Source organism: Nuphar pumila, chromosome 2 (genome assembly GCF_984573655.1).
Source record: "Nuphar pumila chromosome 2, dmNupPumi1.hap1.1, whole genome shotgun sequence".
NCBI lineage: Eukaryota > Viridiplantae > Streptophyta > Magnoliopsida > Nymphaeales > Nymphaeaceae > Nuphar > Nuphar pumila.
Window position 1 is genome coordinate 86907520 of NC_143250.1, and position 12579 is coordinate 86920098.

The 12579-nt window shown below is 40.1% G+C and overlaps 1 pseudogene; it reads right to left on the reverse strand.

The window, feature by feature from the left end:
• Positions 1–678: 678 nt before the first annotated feature.
• Positions 679–3461, reverse strand: LOC149845952 (replication factor C subunit 2-like; annotated as a pseudogene).
• Between the last annotated feature and the right edge of the window lie 9118 nt (positions 3462–12579).

Here is a 12579-nt window from a genome sequence, read left to right on the forward strand (position 1 = left end):
TGTACACAATCTTGAAGTATTGTTCAACTTTAACTAACCAGCCAGTGGGGTCCATCAAAAAGACTTCAAGAACTCCAATTTTACTTGACGTTCTCAAATGATCTCTTCAGACATGGTTGAGCTCCTATGTAACACGGACTCTTCTAACGGGTCACCGCACCTGCACCCATGCGGGTGCAACACTTGGACACGACTTATTTTGTATCAGGTGAAGTCAACCACACTGAGGCCTATTTTTGTCCAAAAGTAGATTTAATTAACCCTAACCAAGTCCATTTTTATCTATATTACATATATAAATACATAAATGCGCACACACACACACACACTATATATATATATATATATATATATATATATATATATATATATATATATATATATATATATGCACTAGTGTGGGGTTATTTTTTATTGATGAAGAATAGTTGTAGATTGTTAATTTGATTTATTGCATGAATTTATGCATGATGAATTAATGATATGATAATTGTTCTTATTTCATTAGTGTTAACTTAAACCTATTAAAAATTATATATATACCCTCCCTGCAACCCCGCACCAATTTTTTTTAAGTGTCACATCACCGCATCCGCACACGTACGTGACACAGTTGAGCTATCTCCATGGTTGCAACCCCCATTAGCCCGAATATGAGCTTTATGGTTCACATCATTGTCACTCTTCATGTTGATTATGATCAATACTGAAGTCATTCTTCAAACCAGCTTTGAATGCGGTGAATTTTTCTTCGTACTTCACATTCAATTGCATCAATTGAACCTTCAAGATATTCCATCCAACCAATCTCATGAGTGAAACTACTCTCATCCATTTCACTTTGCACAAAGTCACACAACTCTTGAGCTTTCTTCATGGTTGCCAAATTCCAATAACGAACATGGAAGAAGTGAATTTTGGTTGTCAATACGCCTTCAAAGATTCTTACTCAAACTGAGACAAAACTGGTTATAGAGGAACCAACTTATGCGATGGAACTAGCTGGTCAATGGCTAGTCAGTGTCACTAGAATCTTGATCAATTTGATCATCTTCATGCCAATTCTAATCCACTAGCCTTGGGGACAATATACAAAAGGATGGGGAATGTTGCGATCCACTAGTTTTGTAGTAGTTTAGATGCCGTCTATAGTTGTGTGCTTGGTTTGGGTTTGTATGAGCCTATTTGGATCAAGGACCACAAGGTCCTAGTTAGGAGTATCATGTTATGTCTTGGGTTTGGATCTAGAGGTTTGGGTCTATTGTAAGATCCAATATGTATGCATGGGGTTAGACCATTAGAGTATAAATATTCATGTCTTATATTATAAGAATCATTCATGAATGAGAATTATTCCTGGCCCTTTCTAGACTTTCCTTAGAAGTTCCGGGTTTCCTTGAATTTGAAGGAACTTGGAGGCCCTCCTAGACATGGATTTCTTACTAAAAACTCAAAAAATTTGACAATTTACAGTTTATATATCAAAAACATTCAAAGATGGTTCTCCAATGAGAAAGGAAAACGGAATTGTGCATTCAAAAATATCTCAATAACAAAAATGATGATAATCAGCTATCTAAAAGTGAGTTGTGTCAAGTTCTTTTGACATCGTTAAGAGGACATTGCATGTTTCATTTGTGTTTAAAAACTAATCGTTTCCAATGATGGTATAGTGGTGACGATATCTAGTCTTATTTCATAGGAACTACTTTGTCCAAAATTTGCTTTGGTAGATCCAAATGGGGCATTTTCTATGATAAACGAACAAAATGAATAAGTCAATAATAGATGGTACTCTCTTAGTGCATAAGTACGGTTGACGTATAACCTTGGGTACATCCTACATGAAGTGAGAGCATCATAAAGAAATCACCTCTCCATTTGATGCTAAAACCAATAGAATCATAAATAACAAAGTCTTAGCTACCACGATCAAATGGCTGAAGAAACAAGTTATTTCGTACGATCTTAAAACTAGAAATTTGTTAACATATATACGAAAGACAACTATCAAGTTTTGTCATTAAGGCAAGTAATAAAAAAACATCTCCATCTCTCAAGGAAAAAATACCAATATCTCCTTTCAAAACCATAAATTTTTCTAGCCTAATGAAAAACAGGAAGAAATTACACCCTTTCTGCTTGGATTCCCAACTCTGATACTGCATAGTTCATCTGTCCCACATGCAATCAACGCAAACATTCATAAACAAATTCATTCACATATAAGGAAGGGGTCAGTAGACAAATTCATTTATAGCATTTGTCCCGATGCTATCCTATACACAGCTTTACAACACCCACTTATTCCTACTTTAAAAACCTAAGTGCCTGCTTGTTGCGGGAAGGGTGGGGATCCCCCCTTCCTATGAAAGGGGGCAGCGCTCCGGAAAACCAATGTGTGCCCCTTTTCATATGAAATGTTCCCATACCAAGAATGTTGCTAAATTTTATAAAAAAAGGAAGTTGAAAATTAATTACACCAATCAACTGTCTAGTTCCCATACCAAGAATGTTGCTGACATCTAAAAGGAAAAAGAAGTGAAAGATGACAAGATGGAAAATTGAGCTTGTACGGTAAAAAGAATGATCATTCACTAAAATCCAAAAATAATGTCTAAATACAGTTTGAAGGCCTTTCCATACAAGATCCTAGATAATACCATGGGCCTCAACAGAGGATGATAAACGTAAGAAGAAAGAGAAGGGTATGTCACTACCTTCTCAGCCTCAACCACTACCATGAGTCGACCAAGAATCTCTTGGTCTGATAACCTCGTGAACCGAACAAGTGCACATCTGCTCTGAATAGGTTCGATAACTTTGGAAGAGCTATTGCATGCAAGCGCAAATCTCGTAGAACTATAGTAAATTTCCATTGTTCGCCGTAATTAATGCCTGTTGTTTGCATGTAATTAATTACCTGTCCGCTTCATCCAGAATTATAATTTTATGGCGTCCAGGGGGAAGCGTTACTTTCTTTTGCGCAAACATCTTGATCTTGTTCCGAACAACATCAATACCCCTAAACAATCACAGGATCAAATAAAGGTGCATTTAAATCAAGATAAGACGTACGACAGAACATGGGCTGCAAAAGGAAATACCTGTCATATCTGATGCATTTAGCTCTAGTACAGCTTCTTTAAAATTTGCACCCAAAAGCTCGTGAGCAAGAGCCAGTATACTTGTAGTTTTCCCGGTACCAGGGGGTCCCTAACAATGATAAGACGATGCTAAAAGATAAAACAACGCACCAAAACTAACATTCAACCTAATTCTTCGAATAACTACCGTGATGACAACATAAAGAGAGAGAGAGAGAGAGAGAGAGAGAGAGATTGGGCATGTTGCCCCTCTCTGGCGATGACCTGAAGCCTGGAGACGGCGTCCTGGTTGCCAACGACGACCGCCACCCTCGTTGGCCGATACTTCTCCACCCACGGTACCTCCGACCCCATCCCTTCTCCTCCTCCTCGATCGATCAGCGAGAGAAGAACACTCCACCACCATTTCTCAGTGACCACCCAACCCCTTCCCCAAAAGTGGACCCAAAAATTTTGGAGGGAAAATGAATTAAGAGGCCAGCTCTGATGGATCCGGACCCGGATCCAACTTTAATATGCTGCTGCTACCAACTCAGTCCTGGATTAAGTCCAGCCTGGATTCGGATCCAAGTTAGTATACTTATTCGTGGATGCAAACGGTTTGGATTCGGGCCGGATCTGAATCCCAATACATAGTGTAAATAGTAGATCCGGATCTGAATTAGATCGGATGAGGTAAGGTTGTATCTGAATCCTAAATACGTATGGTAATACTGGATCTGAAAAAAATAGAACAAAAACAACCTATTTACATGTAAAAAATGTGATTGGGTCGGATTTTGATTTGGAATCAGTTCTAGATTCAACTTAAAATGCTAATATGAATCCGACCCAAATATGAAAGTAATTTGATTGAAGAGATCCGAATCCACATTCGGATTTTATGTCGGATTGGATATTTGACCATATCCGATCTGTTTGCAACTCTAATACTTAACATTAGGCCTTATTTTTATAAGCTTCATTTGGTAGGCACGGCTTGTGAACCTCACAGTTTACGGGACGTCACGAGTTTGAGACTAATGGAATTAGGGATGGCAGTGGACTGGGGAACAACGGGGCTCAGCCCCACCTCGCTCCGTTTGGACCGGGGATGAAGGGCATGAAACAGGGATGAAGGCTAAAATTTATCCCCATGCGGGGATGGAGACGGGGATGGACTTACGCTTTTCCCTGCCCCGTCCCCCTCCCAATCCCCGCCTAGCCCCGTCCCCAATCTTTTAAGGGATGACTATAAACTAAGGGGAAACGGAGCTCCGCCTCGCCCCCCGTTTGAATCGAGGATGGAGGACATGAAACGGGGATGGAGGCGGGGGTGGAGGTTAAAATTCATCTTCGTGTGGGGATAAAGGCAGGAATGGATGTTCGGTTTTAAAACGGGGTGGGATGGAGACCTCGCCCCCCGCCCCGGCCCCGGTCCACTGCCATCCCTAAATGGAATGCATACCTTGCTACAAGGTCAAAACTGGGTTTAATAAAAAAAAAAACTTTTTTTTTAATACCTTTTACATGTGAGACATTTGGATATTAATAAAATTTCAGCTCTGACACAGCTGGTTTTTAAACTTCAATACTAGATACAGGTCTATAACTATTTGGATATTAAGCATATGGACCAATTATCAAATCTAGGGTTTCTCAGCGTGTGCACACCTTAGTAATCTACTGGACCAGTATTTGAGTCAAGTAAAGACCCCCAGCCCATTGACAGACCTAGAACCAAGAGGAGTTTATGTGCCCTCTCTCCTCGCACATTTTCTTAAAGACAGTTTGTAAAACAGGAGTCTAAGAAGGGGGTTATTAGTGTCAGGCCCGAGTAAGGCAAGCAACAATTCGCACTTGGCATGTCTCGAACTCCCATGATTCCATTAGGCAACTTAACCTAGCATCAATACATGTTTTCTCAAACACATGTAAACACACAGTGTATATTTTCTTTTGCCAAGACTCCTCTCCGAAAATCCTTGAACCTTGTCGTCGCATAGTCGATTGTCACTTACGTGCATCATCGTCTCATACCAACGAGCACTTTCAACCAAAGAGTCAAATGTACATTGTCACTCCCATGGGCAAGTGCACGTTGTCATAAAGGCCAAATCATGTCTTTGAATCACTGTGAACATCCCAACGTTCAATACGGGCCATAAAGAGTATAACACATCATTTAAGCATTGTTAATGCACACTGCTCCTAAATTTCATTACGAGTAATTGTTTCAAATATTCGAAGGCAAAATGCACACAAGTGACCATCTTGTGTGTCATGGAGTGTATAGTGACCCCATGGGCATCGCCCTCACGGAACCTCACCCTCCAAAGGGAAAGGTCTTTCGACTACCAATCCGAAGACCAGTTGATAGATGATGCATCATAGTAAGCAACGGTACCCAGATTGCTCACTGATGCCTATGCATTCACTCGCATAGCCCTGAGTCATCATACTCAATTGAAACCACTTAATATGATCCTTGGATAAATTAGCCTTAACACACACGCACCCCTGTACGACCAACATTACGTGTAGAATACTCATCCAAGTTGAGAGGTCCTTAACAAAGTCTCCAAAAGCAACATCCTCTAATCCACTAGCATACTACTTAATCAAATAATGCTCGACCTTTGTGCTATCACACACCATCGCATAAACGATGATATTGTTGTCTATTGCATGTCATGCTTTCACAACACATTATCAATCAGCCCAATGCATACTGCATGTTCCAACACTCGATGTATTTTTCACTCAGTAGAGCTTCATACTATACATGCCCCATTCTGAAGGCACGGTCGAGGACATTCTCCCCCACTCGAACCATTGTCATCCTCAACAATGTTGGCGTAGGTAAGAATATAATCTTTAATTTTTCAGTTTCTGTTTTGCAAACAACTTTGTTCTTCTTTTTCTTCACCCTTCTCAACTTGTTTCTTTTCTTTTATTCTAGAAATCCACTTGACACTAGAGTTCTCTTTGCATATACACTCCCCATGTGCACTATAAACATTCTTCCATCCTTTAGGCGCCTCCTTTACTCTGACTCCACAACTTGCTCATCAAACTTGCAGACCACAAACTGATTGCTGCTACAATGAAGTCTAATATGAAGGTTTCTCTCAATTCAACTTTCCCTGTAAGTCTTCATAAAATGTCCCTTTGGACGCCCACTTCAGGTTCTATCAAATCAATTTCGGCAGTGACCCATGGATAGTATGTTTGCAGTTCACCCCTTGGGGTGTCTCAGGTTTGCCCCAAGAGCCATCTCAAGCAACATCTGCTCTGTATTATCCTCAAAATTATGAGTGACAGTCGAGCTTCACTTTGCACTACCCTCCATCACATAACATTGTCTCATGTCAACTATATAGTTTGTCATCCACATAGCCCAAAACAACACAAGTGAACCTGCCTTCGCACCAACTCCTTGGCCTTGGAGCTGTGCATTGCATCTTTGGTGCTTCGATGATACCGATTATGGCAAACTAAAGAGAAACCCGACCAAAGGCTCTCCAACACTTTAACCAACTTAGGCACTCACAACGTTCCTGCTCAAACCAAATTCAACAAGTAACTTAATGCGAACGCACAAGTCTGCTCTGATACCAACTTGTCACGGGCATAGCTCGAGTGAGGCAAACAACAAATTTTCTCTCTTGACATGCCTCAAACTCTAGTGATTCAACTAGGCAACTAAACCTAGCATCAATACATATTTCCTCAAACACATGTAAATACACAACGAATACTTTGTTTTGCCAAGACTCCTCTTCGAGGATCCTTGAACCTTGTTGTCGTATAGCCGATCATTACTTACGTGCATCGTCATCTCATATCGACGAGAACTTTCAACCAAAGAGCCAAACATGCATTGCCACTCCCACGAGCAAGTGCACATTGTCATAAAGGTCAAACCATGCCTCTGCAACACTACGAACATCCCAACGTTCGACATGGATCATAAAGAGCATAACATATCAGTTAAGTGTTGTTGATGCATATACTGCTCCTGAGTTTCATTCCGATAATCGTTCCAAAGATATGGTCATCTGAAGGCAAAACACACACTGATGACAACTTTGTGTGCGATGAAGCGTATATCGACCCCATGGGCACCAACCTCACGGAACCTCACCCACCAAAGGGAAAGGTCTTTTGACACCCAGTCTAAAGACCAGTTGATAGCTGATACGTCATAGCAAGCAATACTAACTAGATTGCTCATTGATGCCTAGGCATTCACTCGCCTAGCCCCGAGTTACCCTTGTGCGATCAACGGTACATGTGGGATACTCATCTAAATCGAGAAGTCCTTAACCAAGTCTCCAAAAGCAACATCCTCTAATCTGCTGGCATACTACTTAATCAAACAACACTCTATGTTTGTGCCACCACACACCATCGCATCAACGACAATATTGTTGCCTATCGCATGTCATGCTACCACTGCACGTCACTGATCATCCCAACGCATACTACACGTTACTACACTTGATGTATTCTCCACTTAGTAGAGCTCTATACTGCACATGCTCCATTCTGAAGGCTTGGACTGGAACATTCTCCTCCACCCATGGGAAGCCTCTTTCCTTTGAAATGATCATGTGCTTCTCCATGAGAAGAGGTATAAGCCAATGTTGTCAGTATCAAAATTGAACATGTATCATTTGACCAACGATTCAGGTGAATATGATTTTCAAGTGAATCATTATGAATCAGCCAAAAAATAATTAAAAATGTTATGTGTCAATTAGAAAATGACACGTTAAAGCCATTAAAATAATAATTTAAAGCTATTTTTACATTTATTAAAAAATAGTTGATTCAAGTCAGTATCGTATCGATTTTTTGGCAATACAATAAGTAACGGCTGCACTGATACTAACAACACTCGTATAAACCCACTTTGACATGAAAGTTTTTTTGTGCATTTATTATGTGGGTCTTACCACATCTTTCTTATGGACATATTTGTTTTATCTTCTTTAAGAAGACCAAGTTTCCTTTGAAAGAGAGCTTCTTTCATATGAAAGGATATGAAACAAACGCCCCTACTACAAAATAAAGAGGTATTAGATACAAACTTTTAACTACGACTTTTGAAAGTTGTAGTAAAAGTAATTATTAACTACAACTAAATAAGGACTCATAGTTAAAAGTATTATTAACTACGACCCTTGGACTTTTAACTACGGTTTTGGACCGTAGTTAATACTCCCACCACATATTTGGATGGGTGGGTAAAAATTGAGTATTAACTAGGGCTGCTGAAAGTCAGTTAAAAGTGGGTATGGGACTTTTAACTACGGCTTCAACAACCATGGTTAATACTCCGATCGTGCAGAAACAAAATATTTTTTCCTCCCTCCCTTTTTTTCCTTTTCATTCTCCACTTGCGTCATAAACCCTTTCTTTCTCATTTCCTTTTTTCTCCACCTACATAGAGTACCTCACTCTTTCCAGATCATCCCCTCTCTCTAGCACCCACATTGCAGATGTTGTTCTCTGAAGTACCCACGTTGCAGATGGTGCTCGCTGAAACCCCCATCTCATCTCTCTCACTCTCATTTATCTTGATCATCCTCTCTCTCTAGCGCAATAACCATACCATGTCATCGAAACCCCCTTGGTTGCCAGAGGGGACCTCTTTAAAAGCCCGTCCAAACCCCCATCTCATCTCACTATAAGCCCATGCTCACTATAAAGAGAAAGTGAGAAGAGGCTACCATTTTGAGGAGAGTGATAAGGATAACGTTGATAACGTTCATACGGTTATGACTCCCAGTGGTAAGGGGTTCTCAAAGACTGAATATGCAAAACACATTCTAGATATCTCAAATAAGGTTACAAGGAATCAGACTCAATCAGAAATAACATGAGCCAACTGTATATCTGGTAATCCGATATTATCATTTTTGATAGAGTTATCAAAAATGATAATTATTGTTTTTTGTATTCTTTAGTTGTTTTGATTTGTTATCCAACTGTGTAAGTCAATATTTTAGAATTGTTTATTCTCAACATTGTATAACTCTATTATGCCTATAAATATAATACTCAACCTCTCGGTGGACAAGAGAAGAAAATTTGAGTTTATCATCATGTTCGTTGCTCTTTCATGGTATCAGAGCTATCAACCTCGAACAAGTTTTCAATGGCTTCCTCACCATCTCCTTCCTCTCTTATGACCCAGTGGAATGTGATCGCCAGTATTGTCTCAATAAAAGTAAATTGGGACTACTTGTTATGGAGATCTCAACTCGAATCGGTCATGATAAGCCATGATCTTCTCAAATTTGTCGATGGCTCCTCTCGTCAACCAAATCTTTTCATTGCTGCGACAGATGGGGGTAAGATAGAAAATCTGAATTATCCTATTTGGATTCGTTTTGATCAGCTAGCTCTCTACTGGATCAAAGCTACTGTTCCCAAAACTGTTCTCGGTCAAATCATGAGAACAAAAATAGCCTGTGAAGTCTAGCTTGTCCTAAAAAAAGCATATGGATCTCAATCTCTTTTAAGACTCATGATTTTAAAGAAAGACTTGACCTTTATTAAGAAAAAAAATATGGATATGTTGTCTTATCTAGACTGCATAAAATTTTTTGCCAACTCACTTACTGTCGCCAATCACCCCATAGAAGATAAAAAATTAGTTCAAATAACTTTGAATGGTCTTCCTCTCGAGTATGAAAGTTTTGTGACCTTCGTTATCACTAATTCAACGCTATATACCTTCACAGATCTATATGATCTGCTTCTTAATCAGGAAAAATGTATGCTTCTAATTCATGCCAAGCCTCCTGAAACACCCGGACCCCAACAAACTGCCTTCACTACCTTTAGGGGTTGACGTCGTGGCCATGACTTTTATCAAGGCCATGGTAGGGGACAAGGAAAAAATTCCTCTCCAAACACTTCTAATAGTAATCTTGTGTCCCAAGCTCAAGGTGGTTGTGGGGCAGTCACATGTCAAAACTGTGGAAAATGCAAACATATTGCCAAAACTTGCTGGGATATTCCTAAAGTCTTCTTTGTCATGTCTCTTTAGCAATCCATTGATGACTATTGGTATCCTGACACTGGTGCTACGAATCATCTAACTATGGATGACCAATAATTCTTTAATAAATCACAATATCATAGGGGTGAGCAAATCATGGTTGAAAATGGTAAGATGCTTCCCATCTCACACACTGGTAATCTTATTCTGAAATCTCATGGCTCTTTCTTTAATTTAAAGAATGTTCTTCATGTTCATGCCATCACGAAGAACCTTTTATCTGTGATCCAGTTTACTGAAGATAATGATTGTATTTTTGAATTTACTCATTTTGAATTCCTTGTCAAGGATCGTCAGATAGGCAAGATTCGTCTCAGAGGACCAAAATTCAGTGTGGGACTTTACTCAATCAAATCGGATAATCATATGCAAGTAGAGACATATGCAGGCAAAGTGGCTTCTTTTGATTTATGGCATCAACGTCTCGAACATGAAAATAAGAAGATTATTTCCTATTTAAACTCTACTCATGCTATTTCTGTTAATAAAAATAACAAAATAAAAGTGTGTGAGAGTTGTCTTGTTGGCAAAGCTCACAAACTTTCTTTTGGCCACTCTTTTTCTTCTACATCATCCCCACTTGAACTTCTCCACACCGATGTCTGGGGCTCTGCTCCAGTCTCTTCATGTGAAGGATTTCGCTTTTATCTTCTCATAGTAGATGATTCATAGACTTCAGAGACCTCAATAAAGCGACTCTGAAGGATGATTATCCGCTTCCAAGCATCGATCTTCTAGTCGACAGCACGGCAGGACACGCCATGTTCTCTTTCATGGATGGATACTCCGGCTACAATCAGATTAAGTTGGGCGCCCGCGACCAATCCAAAACTTCCTTCACTACGCCTTGGGGCACTTTCTGCTATACAGTTATGCCTTTTGGGCTCAAGAACGCTGGAGCAACGTATCAACGGACAATGACCGTTATCTTTCACGATCAGATGCGCAAAATCATGGATGCGTATGTTGATGATATCCTCGTGAAATCTAAAGAGGAAGAAGATCACCTCGAAGCTCTTGACCAAGTGTTTAAGTGACTCATTCTTTACAAGTTAAGGCTTAACCCGCAAAAGTGTGTCTTTGGAGTCGAATCAGGCAAACTGTTGGGTTTTCTGGTCAGCAAAAAGGGAATTGAAGTTGACCCAGCCAAAGCAAAGGCTATCATTCCATTGCATACTAAGTCTCAAGTGTTTGAGTATTTTAAGTTTTTCAAGCATGTTACTGAAAAACAACTTCAACGATCTATCTGTGGTTTTCAAACTGATAATGGAGGCAAATTTATCAATCATGATTTTGAAAGTTTTTTATGGGACCATGGCATACTTCATCGGTTTTTATGCCCACATACCCCAGAACAGAATGGGCTCATTGAGCGCAAACATCGGCATGTCATTGAAATCGGGCACAACCTCTTACATACCTCCTCTTTGTCATATTTCTTTTGGGTCAACGCCTTTCGCACTAACGCTTACATCATTAACTGTCTTCCAACCCTAATACTTTATCGTAAGACCCCGTACGAGCTTCTCTTTCACAAACCGGCCTACTATCATCATTTTCATGGCTTTGGTACCCGTTGCTATCCACTTTTAATGCCCTATCACACCTCTAAATTTTAACCCAAGACTGATCCCAGTAATTTTCTTGGTTATGCCTCTCGCCATAAGGGCTACCTTTGCTTTGACACCTCTCAAAACTGCACCTATATTTCTCGCCATGTTTACTTTATGAATCTGTCTTTGGACCCATCTCTCCCTCTGCTAATCCTTCCTCACCTGCTCTTTTTGAATGGGGTCTCTCTCAGACCATCGTCTTACCTCCTCCTGATCCTCCTAAGTTGTTTCCTCCTAATCCAACGTTCCCCTTGATATTCCTATCTCTCCTGCTTTGCTTGATCCTTCCTCTTTTGTGAGCCACATTCCTGTTTCTGACCCACTAGTTTCCTCTTCGTCACTGCCCTCTTCTTCGCCTCTCCCTGACTCCATCATGAGTCTCCAGTCCGACAATACCCACCCAATGATCACTCGCTCTATGACCAACTCTCTTAAACCTCGTGTGTTCACCACTACCCACTATCCCCTCTCTCTTGATTGTTTTAGCTTTGTTTTACTCACACCCGAACCGACTTCGTTTAAACAGGTTAATCTTGACCCCAAGTAGCGCAGGGCCATGCAAGATGAGTTTCATGCTCTCAAACTTAATCACACTTGGCACCTCGCTCCTCCTCTTTCTCATTATAATATCATTATCTCTAAATGAATTTTTTGAATTAAACGACATGTTGATGACTTTGTGGCTCGCTACAAAGCTCATCTCATTGTTAAGGGTTTTCATCAAGAGGAAAACATCGATTTTTTTGAGACCTTCAGTCCCGTAGTGAAACCCACTACCATTCGCATTGTTCTTGCTCTTACGGTT